The following is a 10,353-nucleotide window of genomic DNA, read 5'->3' on the forward strand; positions in this document are numbered from 1 at the left end:
CCTCCCACTCTAAACAAAAACGTATACAATACCAAGCAAAAGACTACATGATCGTCGGTGATACACTTTACCGCCGTGGTATTGATACAGTTCTGAGAAGGTGCCTCACCCATGAGGAGGCCAAAAAAGTCCTGAATGAGTGTCATTCAGGCGCGTGTGGGGGGCATCAATCTGGATATGCTACAGCACAAAAAATCTTACGAGCAGGATACTTCTGGCCAACAATGTTCAAAGATTGCATAACCGCAGTCAGAAGTTGCCATGCTTGTCAAATTTTTGATAGCAAAACCAGAAGACCACCCGCACCTTTACAGCCGATAGTTGCTGTTGGGCTATTCGCCAAATGGGGCATCGATTTCATGACATGTAACCCCACCTCGACCGGGGGCATGGGTATATCATAGTCACATTTGACTATTTTACCAAATGGGCCGAGGCGATGCCTACATTAGATAATATTGGTGAAACAGCTGCCCTCTTCTTTTTCAATCATGTAGTCGCCAGATTCGGCGTACCACAGGCTATAGTCACAGAGCATGGATTGCATTTCCACAATCACATGATGGTTGAATTAGCTGCCAAACTAGGGTTGTCTCACGACAGCTCTACTCCATATTATCCGCAGGCCAACGGACAAGTTGAAGCGATCAACAAGGTCCTGAAACGCATGCTGCAAAGGATGATTGGAGTTCACAAAAGAAGATGGCACCTAATCTTGTACTCAGCTTTGTGGGCTTACTAAACATCGGTAAGGAATGCAACCGGGTTCACACCCTTCCAACTGGTATATGGCCTGGAAGCAGTCTTATCAGTCCAGTATGAAATTTCGTCTCTCAAACTCGCAATTGATCTCCTCCCCGGAACTTCAGAAGAAGAGGCTCGTTTCTTGGAATTAATCCAATTGGATGAAACCCGTCGTGACGTTGCTTTGGCTAATGAAGCCCATAAGAAACGAGTCAAGGCGCAGTTCGACAAAAATGTCAAACCCCGTGTCTTCTCAGAAGGTGACTCGGTCTTGCTTTATGACCAAGAATCCGATAAATTGGGAGCAGGTAAATTTAAGTCTTTATGGATGGGCCCCTATATTGTTAAGCGGGTATTAGCAAAGGGAGCCTACGAGTTAATGGATTATGACGGAATTCCACTGGCGTAACCTCATAATGGGTTGTACCTCAAGTGTTACTACGCGTAGTAGTAACCAATATGCTTTTGTTATATTTTTTTTTTCGCTAAAGTGTTTGTTTTGGTCGAGTAATCCACCTTTTTACATTTATTGCAGATGTCAAACCCATTGGAGCCATGTGTTGGATATGCCGACGGAGCAAGTCATAGTTCGCGGAACCTGTCCTCCGCAGCCTAGGCCATTTTTGATCCAAGCGGCGAGTTAGTAAGTTTCAGAGGTGTATGTATTGGTCGATCAATGAATAACATCGCTGAGTATAGCGCGTTGATATAACTTCTCTCTGATGCCATCACTCATGGTATACGCCGACTAATTGTCAGGCTAGACTCACAACTCGTAATAATACAACTCAATGGTATATATTCCGTCCGAAACCCAGCTATTTATCGCATGTTCCTAAGGTTTAAGATTTTGGAAAGACAATTTGATCTTATTCAATACCAACATATTTCCAGAAACTTAAACACGTTAACCGACTCATTAGCAAACTATGTGTTAGATAGACATTTGCAACATATATAAAAAGAAACACATCATCAATGTTTTACATGTGGATCATATAACTCAACCAGAATAAAACTCCGGAAATCAAAAATATATATAGCTGTTTATGGTTTACATATAATGTTCTGTAACCAAGACAAAATCGGTCACACGACCCAAAAACTCAAAATGCTAGGGGGCACCCTAGTCTAATGATGCTCGTGATAGCAAGTCACAGCCTGTGCGATCATGCGTAGGAGACGAGTCCATCGTCTGGGCACACCAGTAGTATGCCGCTGTAACCGCAAAGGTAGCTCGTCAGTCCTCACATCTGGTATACCAAGAGTGAGGCCCTCAACCTGCTCCTGCAAAGCTGTGAGAGTCTCGGCCACATCAAGGTCGCGAAGAATAGCCCTTCCGGCGGCCTCTCCTGCTGGGGCAATAGCTGGTACTCTCAGGCGAACTACTGGACAAACAGGACCAACATCTGCATGTACACATGAGTTTGATTAGAGTCTTGATAGAACAAAGCACAAGGACATTATAAACAAAAAACAGTAAACATCAATATGGTCAAAGATTTTACCAATAACACCCCACTGCTCGCCATCCGGCAGTACTAAATCTGGATCACCCCGGAAGTCCATGCCAGCATATGAATACTCGGTATAAACCATCTCCTGACGGTCAAACCACCTGAAGAAGGTATCAAAGAATGAAATCTGAGATTGGCCAGCATACCTAGACATATGGTCAACCCATCGCTGCATACGTGGTTCAGTAGGAGAAGGTAAATCGAGTGCAATGTAATGCGGCTGCATCAGTGGTATCTTCTCCAAGGCAAAGGCGGTCGAAATAGAACCATACCCAAAGTTCTTCAACCTCCCGTTCTTTATCTTGGTCAATTGTTTTTTCATCACAAGAAGTACTGCATCGCACCAGTTGAACACCTTCAGTTGGAGGCATTCCAAGGCATGCTACATATAGGATCTGTTGGCTACATGAAGAGACGCACTACCGACCATTCTACCAAAAGTAAACAGGATAGTCCTAAGGGACCTGTCAGTGACATCACGGATGATGATCTTTCCATCTTTACTCGGCTGAGATCCTTCTCTGCAATACTGGCGGACATAATCTCTCACAGAATCGCCTCCTCGGGCCGAACCTGACAAAGAGATGGGGGCACCCCGCCTCGACAAGCCAGTCAAGAAATAGATGTCTACTACAGTCAAGGGGATAGATTTTCCCCTAATCTGGAAAACCTGATTGATAGGATCCCAAGCATCGAGCAAATACTGCAGTAAGTTGATCTGCTGTCTCATGCTAGAAATGCGGAAGAACTTCAGCAAGCCACAATTCCGCAGCGCGTTCACTGTAACTGGATCATGTAGGGAAATCATGTCCTCTTCTTCATGCTCACGTTCTCGCCATGTAAGGGTCATCCTGCTCCAAGATCTCTGAAAAACCAACAAGAGAGGAGTTAGATCCTGATTTTGGTGAGAAGCAGGCAAAAATTCCATGAAAAATTGTGTAACAAATTCCCTTTCTGTGCCCAACGCACCTGCAGCAGTGTTCTAGGTGCGTTGAATGTCAAACTGCCTTCATACAAGCCAGCATTCAACGCAGGTTTCGATACACTGGGGGTGCATTGATGGCAGAACGAGTCCCTCAAACCCCAGGGGCTCAGAAAAGTAGGGAATTAGGATCAAAATGCAAAATGGAAACCATGAAATGAAAGAGCTCAAGTTTAGCTCCTACCTGGTCCAGACGGCACCGAGAATCGTCCACAAAATCTCCCGAAATAAACTGATGAAAATCAAGAGGGAAAGTGTTACACTAAAAAATGTCACCATGACTATTTACAGTTAGTATGGCTCAATCAACAGTCATGCTACCCTCTTAGGCAAGTCTTATGCCTCTGTTCTCCATGTCAAACTCCAAAAAAGAGAGAAAGTCTTGTATAAATGTATTTATCTCTGGGGACGCAGGTTCTCTCAAACTTACCTGCGGGGACGCTCCCAATGTTCACAAAAGCTGCGTCCAAAGACGCTCTGTATGTAAAGGGACAGGTGCGTCCCCCTGTAAAAGTTAGAATGCGCAAGTTTCATCTTTAAAAAGTTACTTGTGGTCATTTCTAGAGCATTCTAGAAGGTTGTTCGACGTGTATTGAGCGCCTCCAGATGGTTCATGCACTCCTATCAAAGAGGAACTTATCCCATCAATAAGGGAGCTATCCCACCCAAAGAGGGGATTATCCCATTGATGGTGGACTTGATTAACCTCCTCTTGAGCACTATAAATACAGGCATTGGGCTAGAAGGAGGGGAGGTTGAAAGCTATACATTTCTAAGGGTAAATGCTGCAGGAATTAGGACTTCCATTTAGAAGCTTGTGAGGAGAGATTGGCATCTTTGCTTGTTCTATTTGGAAGTGGGTGAGCTTTGTCAAAGTAGAGGAAGACTCTTGTGGACCCTGGAAGGAGCTTGCACAACACCAAGGCTCAGGTTGTAATGGTTCCTTTTGATTACCTTTAATGCAAATTGGTCCATTCTTCTCAATAACTTGTTGTTTATGGGTTATTTCATGTACTCCTTGGTCTATATGTTGAATATGCTTTGTTTTATGTTATAATCAGGTGCTATTTAATTGTTTGACTGTTGGTGATTGCAGGTTTTGGAGAAAAGGAGGAACTCATCCAGATCAACAAAGCTTGGACTTCTACAACAGCGTTTGGACAAAGGTAAGAACGAAACACTTGATTTCTCATATCATAATGCATGTTTAGAGAAGGATAGCTCCAGTTTGTTTTGTTTGTCATTAGAATGTCTTAGACTTCTAGGAAGGTCGTTTGTGTCCGCACTTTTGACTCATTCCGTGTGACAAATTGGCGACTCCGCTGGGGATCCATTGTTGTGAAAGTCTTTTCCTTTGAATGAACTTTGCTCTGAGAAAATTGGTTTATTTTTCTGGTTTTTGACTGTGTGAACTTGTATCTGGGTGGATTAGCTTAGGATTAGTTTAGTTTTAGTTTTTCTTGAGTTTTTCCGAAGGACGCACCCTCTGAGTATTGCACAGTGCGTCCCTGGACGCACTGTAGCTGTGTGCACAGAGCGGGCCCGCCCCTGTCTTAACAGGTCGCCTGCGTCCCCTGCTAAAATTTGAGAAAATTCCATTTTTTGCATTTTTTCTCTTAGATTTTGCTTTTTCTTAGTTTTTACTGCCCAGATCCACTGGTTACCTGTCAGAAGCTTTCACTTTAGTTTCATTGGCATTCTTGTTTCAAGCTTTCATCAATTGGGTGTTTTGAGTCTCTTTTTTGAGAAATTCTTGATTTATTTTCCTTTGGTCATTACTTGGAGGTTTCTATCAGTCCTTTCACAATTGTGTATGAGTGTTAATCGCCTTTGAGTGTTTTTATTTTTTGATCTTTGGAACTCTCACCCAATTTTCTCGACTTGCACTTGATTGGTTCTTAGATCACATTAGAATCGTCTTGTGTTTGAGAATTCTCTTGCATAGATCACATTTGCATAATTAGAATTCTCATTTTCAGAATATGAATGGAAAATGTGCATAGATTACATTTGCATACTTTTCAAGCGAATTGTGCATAGATTACAATTGCATAGTTTACTTTCTGAAAAATCAATCGTAGATTTAGATCAGTTTTCTTTGATTTGAATTTACACAAAACAAAAAATAAAAAATGGTTTGGAATTGATTTGCATTAGTTTTTCTTGATGAAATTAGTGCATTAGAGAATTTGTTATATTTTCTCTTAGTGATCAATTTTTGCATTGTTGGAAGTGAATGGAAACTCTCTCCTTACTTTAGTTAGGATTCATCGAATTGAAAAGATTCCATTATCATATTCGATTGCATTCAGTTGAGTCGGGTCATAACACCATTGGTTTCGTATCCATTTACCCATTTGAGTAATAACAGCCTTAATAACACAGCGCTTAATTAAAATTCATCTAGTAATTTTTACATTTCTAGGGCTCTGAAGCACCAACATAGCTTAGGCTAGTGTCTTGGAGTAGGTGAGTACTTAACTCTCCAAGACAGTAAAACCAAACAAGTAGCTGATCTTGTGATAGAATCAAATCCAATTGTTACATTTACACTCTGGGAAAGCTCCTCTTAAAGGAGAAGCACGAGCTCGTGTCCGAACCAGTGAGGGGATCCATCCTCCCTCATTGGGAATGACGCCAGACAGTACGTATTACAAACGGTAAACCTCGGATTAACCATTGTCGAGGAGCCAGGAGTCACTTATCGGTAAACCTTGGATTACTGTCAAGGAGCCGGTAAGGGGATTGAGCTTGCTACTCTGCCCTTGCGTGCTGTCGGAGTTTAGACTGTTCCCCCAGGTGTACTTGTGGCCGTTGGTAACCTTAGTGACCATAATCTTTAGGATTCTACCCAAGGTGACGGTGGAGGAAAGATCCCACTGTACCTGGAGCAGACGTCGGTTATACTCACTTGGATTTTCCGGGGGTTCACTTCACTCGAGACGGTTAAAGTGGAGGAACTTGGTCCGGTCTATTCATTAAGCAGGTTGCCGGGGTAACTGTTCCACCAGCCACTTCTGTACTGAATTCTGCGATGTTGGGCTTCATCACCAACTAGTGTTTTCGGTCCGGAAGGCTACTGTTTGTGTATGGTTTGACTCCTAGATTTGATAGCGCGTGTTAATTTGTTTGTTTTTACTTTTAGAGACCATAGGTGTGAATTGTGAATTTTAATTGTTAGGTTTGAATTGTGAATTGTTAATTTTAGTTATAAATTGTTAATAAAATTCACTGAAGTTGAATATAATGGCAAATGTTCCGGAATTTATCAACCTAGGAACCCCTCCTAACGAGAATCCTAGTACTTTTCCTTACTTTGGAAATGTTGGTCCTCCTTATATGGCTACTTTGTCATTACCTGGATTTACAATAGGTTTACCGATATGGTTATTTTCAACTTCGTTGGCCCAAAATACTCCAATTGTTCCACCTCAACCGGATGCTTCACCTCAATAGAGTTCACCATCTCAACATCACCAACCTTTTGTTGACCCTTTACCTTCTTCACCTAATTTTTCTTCCTCCATTTCTTCCTCTTCGCCTGGTAAAAGCCTTGATGCTAGTAACCAGGAGGTTAAGAAGAAGAAGAAAGGGAAGAAGAAGAAGAAGAAGAAGAAGCAAGATAAGAAAGAAGTCAACCAACCAACCATGGCTGTCAGTGTTAGTTGTGTTGAGGAAAATTCCGACATGCATCGTAAACCCAAATACCCTTGCAGGCTTTGTAAGGGTGACCACTTCCTTGTCAATTGTCCTGGTATACCAAAGGTCTTGGAAGTATGGTCAGAAAAATCTCATCAACTTTCTGTTGATCCATCAACTAGTGATAGTCAGGTTCCTGGGAAAAAGGGTAAAGTTAGGTTTCCTTGTAAGTTATGCAGAGGGAGTCATCAAACTCACATTTGCCCTCACATGGATGAAGCCTCAAAATTGTTGGAAAAACTTACTGTTCCACAGCAAGAATTTCCAACTGGTTACCGTAAACTTTCTCCCAACCTACCGTCAACTGACGGAGTGGTCGATTCAATTTCACATTCTGTCGATCACACTCTTCCATTAGAGAGTGAAACTCATGTCACTCAGGTTGACGATCCATTAGTTGATCAAGTGGTCGATTCAATTTCACATTCGGTCGATCACACTCTCCCTTTCGAGAGTAAATTTCATACCGCTGATGTTCTTCTTGTTACATCAGATTCTTCTATGCCGGGGGGCATTTCAACTGTTTATACAGAACCCCCTCCAAGCACTGAGGTCTTTTCCTTTGATTGGAATAGACTGACAGAACCTCGTCTTCCTTCCTCCATCCCTTTCCAAATCATTGTCAAGGCTGGTGGTAGGGACATACATCGCACACAGGTAGATGAAGGTGCTTCTGTTAGTATTTTATCCTCAACTGTTTGGAAAGCTTTGGGTTCCCCTCAGCTTGCGCCTATTACGCAGAATCTGAAAGCTTTTAACAGAACCATTAGTGAACCTTTAGGGATTCTTCCTAAGTTTTCTATTACCTTGGAAGGTAAAACTATCTGTATTGATCTTATGGTAGTTCGAGGTCCCTTGGATTTCAATTTACTCCTTGGGCGAGACTATGTTTATGCAATGAAAGCTGTCGTATCGACACTCTTTCGCGTGATGTCTTTCCCTCACAATGGCAGTATTGTGACTGTAGACCAGCTTTCGTTCCCTAGTCTTGTCTCAACTACCAATAATATGAAACCCCTAAATGTTCCTGATTCTAAAGTGGTATCTACCCTGCCATGAGTTAATTATGTGGCAACTGGTCCCATGTTTTCAGTTACCGACGTAAGTGAGCCTCTCACTGTTGATTTAGATCCGGTAATTGACATGGAAAACTCTATGGGATTATTTGAACACGATGTTCTTATCCCTTTTGAGTCCCTTGACGTGTGTTCCTTCCAAAAAACTATTCTTCCTTCGGATGAAGACCTTTTGGAAGCCATGATCAAGGTGTGTCCATTGACATGTTTTTCTTCCAGTTGGAAGCCATGATCAATGTTACGAGGATAGTTTGTTCCTCTCTCAACCTCGTTAAAAAATGAAACTGGATGTAACGAGGAAAGTTCCTTTTACTGTGTCAACCTCGTTAAAAAACGAATCAGGTACGAGGATAGTTTTTTCCTGTATCAACCTCGTTAAAAAATGAAATAGGCTAGCATGAGGACAGTTCTTTTACTGAGTCAACCTCATTAAAAAATGAATCAGCTATATTTTAGGATATGTAGGTAGATTGTAGAAAGTAGGGTTTGAGGACAGTTCCTGTTACTGAGTCAACCTCATTAAAAAATGAATCAGGTTTGAGGACAGTTCCTGTTACTGAGTCAACCTCATTAAAAAATGAATCAGGTTTGAGGATAGTTCCTATTACTGAGTCAACCTCGTTAAAAAATGAATCAGGTATGAGGATAGTTCTTTTCTTGTGTCAACCTCTTTAAAAATGAAACAACTCCCTTTTCAAGTTAAATATTGAAAGTAAACCTTCATTTCATCCAGCCGGTTGAATGCAATGAAGCCTGGGGGGCATGTACCTCATTTCGCATCATTATGCTGGGGGCATGCGAACTTTTTGAGCATAGTTCCTTGTCTTGTGTCAAGCTCATTAAAAAATGAAACAAGGGTAGGTTAAGTAGGTAGATTGTAGAGAGTAGTCATGAGCATAGTTCCTTGTCTTGTGTCAAGCTCATTAAAAAATGAATCAAGGATTTTAGAGCATAGTTCCTTGTCTTGTGTCAAGCTCATTAAAAATGAATCAAGGATTTTAGAGCACAGTTCCTTGTCTTGTGTCAAGCTCATTAAAAAATGAAACAACTCCCATGAGTCTTTCCAAGATTTTGAAAGTAAAGCTTCATTCCATCCACCTCATTGAATGCAATGAAGCTTGGGGGGCATGTACCTTGATTTGCATCATTATGCCGGGGGCATGTGAACTTGTAACAACCATAGTTTTTCGTTTCAAGCTTGCATAAACATGAAACTGAATCCGAGCATAGTTCTTTTCCTGTGTCAAGCTCGTTAAAAAATGAAACAAATCCTCCTCTAATTGAGTCGAGAGTTTGACTAGACCTCATAGATGTTAGGTTGTACGTTTAGGTTAGTTATTTCAGTTTTTGCATAATTTTCTTACAGTTTTAGGTCGAGTCTTTCAAATGATCTCGTTCATGAACCTTCATTTCATCCAACTGGTTGAATGAAATGAAGCTAGGGGGCATGCGCTCTAGCAATCATGCTTAGGGGGCATCAAGCACAGTTTTCTCTCTGTTTCGAGCTTGTGAAAAAATGAAACTACTCTGAAGCATAGTTTTTCTTTGTTTCAAGCTTTTGTAAAAATGAAACCTATCTCGAGTCAATTTCAGTTATTTTCAAGACTCGTTAAACTCATGAAAATACCGAGATTATTTTGCTATCTTTCATTCTCGTAAAACAAATGAAAAATGTCGAGTTCTTTCCGTCTTTTCCTGCTCGTAAATTAAATTGAAAGTCGGCCATATGAGTACATTTTTATCCCTTTTCGAACTCATTAAAACTTACGAAAAAGTGAAAACCATGAGTACATTTTTATCCCTTTTTCGAACTCGTTAAAACTTACGAAAAAGTGAAACCTTGGAGTTCTCTTTTAAGCCCTTTTCAGACTCTTAAAACATGAAAAGATTGCCGAGCGTTTCTTTTACACTCGTTAAAACGGAATTAAAAGACGGTCCCCTTTTAGCTCTTTTCTGACCGCAAAATCAGGAAAAGATTGCCGGTTTTTTGTCGTTTCAAACTCGATAAGGAAATAAAACGACGTGTCCTTGATCGCTTTTTACTTTTCAGGTCAACGACACTATTATGAAAGTACTCCTTGGTCGCAAGATCAAGCGGTTCCCCCAGGTATTATTTTATACTTTTTCGGGCTTGAGGGACACAAATGTACGAAAAAGTTCAACGTGGAGTCTCCTTTAGTTTTTTCAGACTCTCTAAAATTGAAAAACGCCGAGTTTCTCCTATACTGGGCTCGTTAAACTTTTACAGTAGAGGACCTGTTCAATTACAAACAGGAACGAACCACTCCTTCCTAGGGTTCGAATTTAAACTAGGTTGGACTCGTCCGAAGGATGA

Source organism: Pinus tabuliformis, chromosome 3_1, assembly GCF_031772625.1.
Source record: "Pinus tabuliformis cultivar Carrire ecotype Pingquan chromosome 3_1, CPIR1, whole genome shotgun sequence".
Taxonomy (NCBI): domain Eukaryota; kingdom Viridiplantae; phylum Streptophyta; class Pinopsida; order Pinales; family Pinaceae; genus Pinus; species Pinus tabuliformis.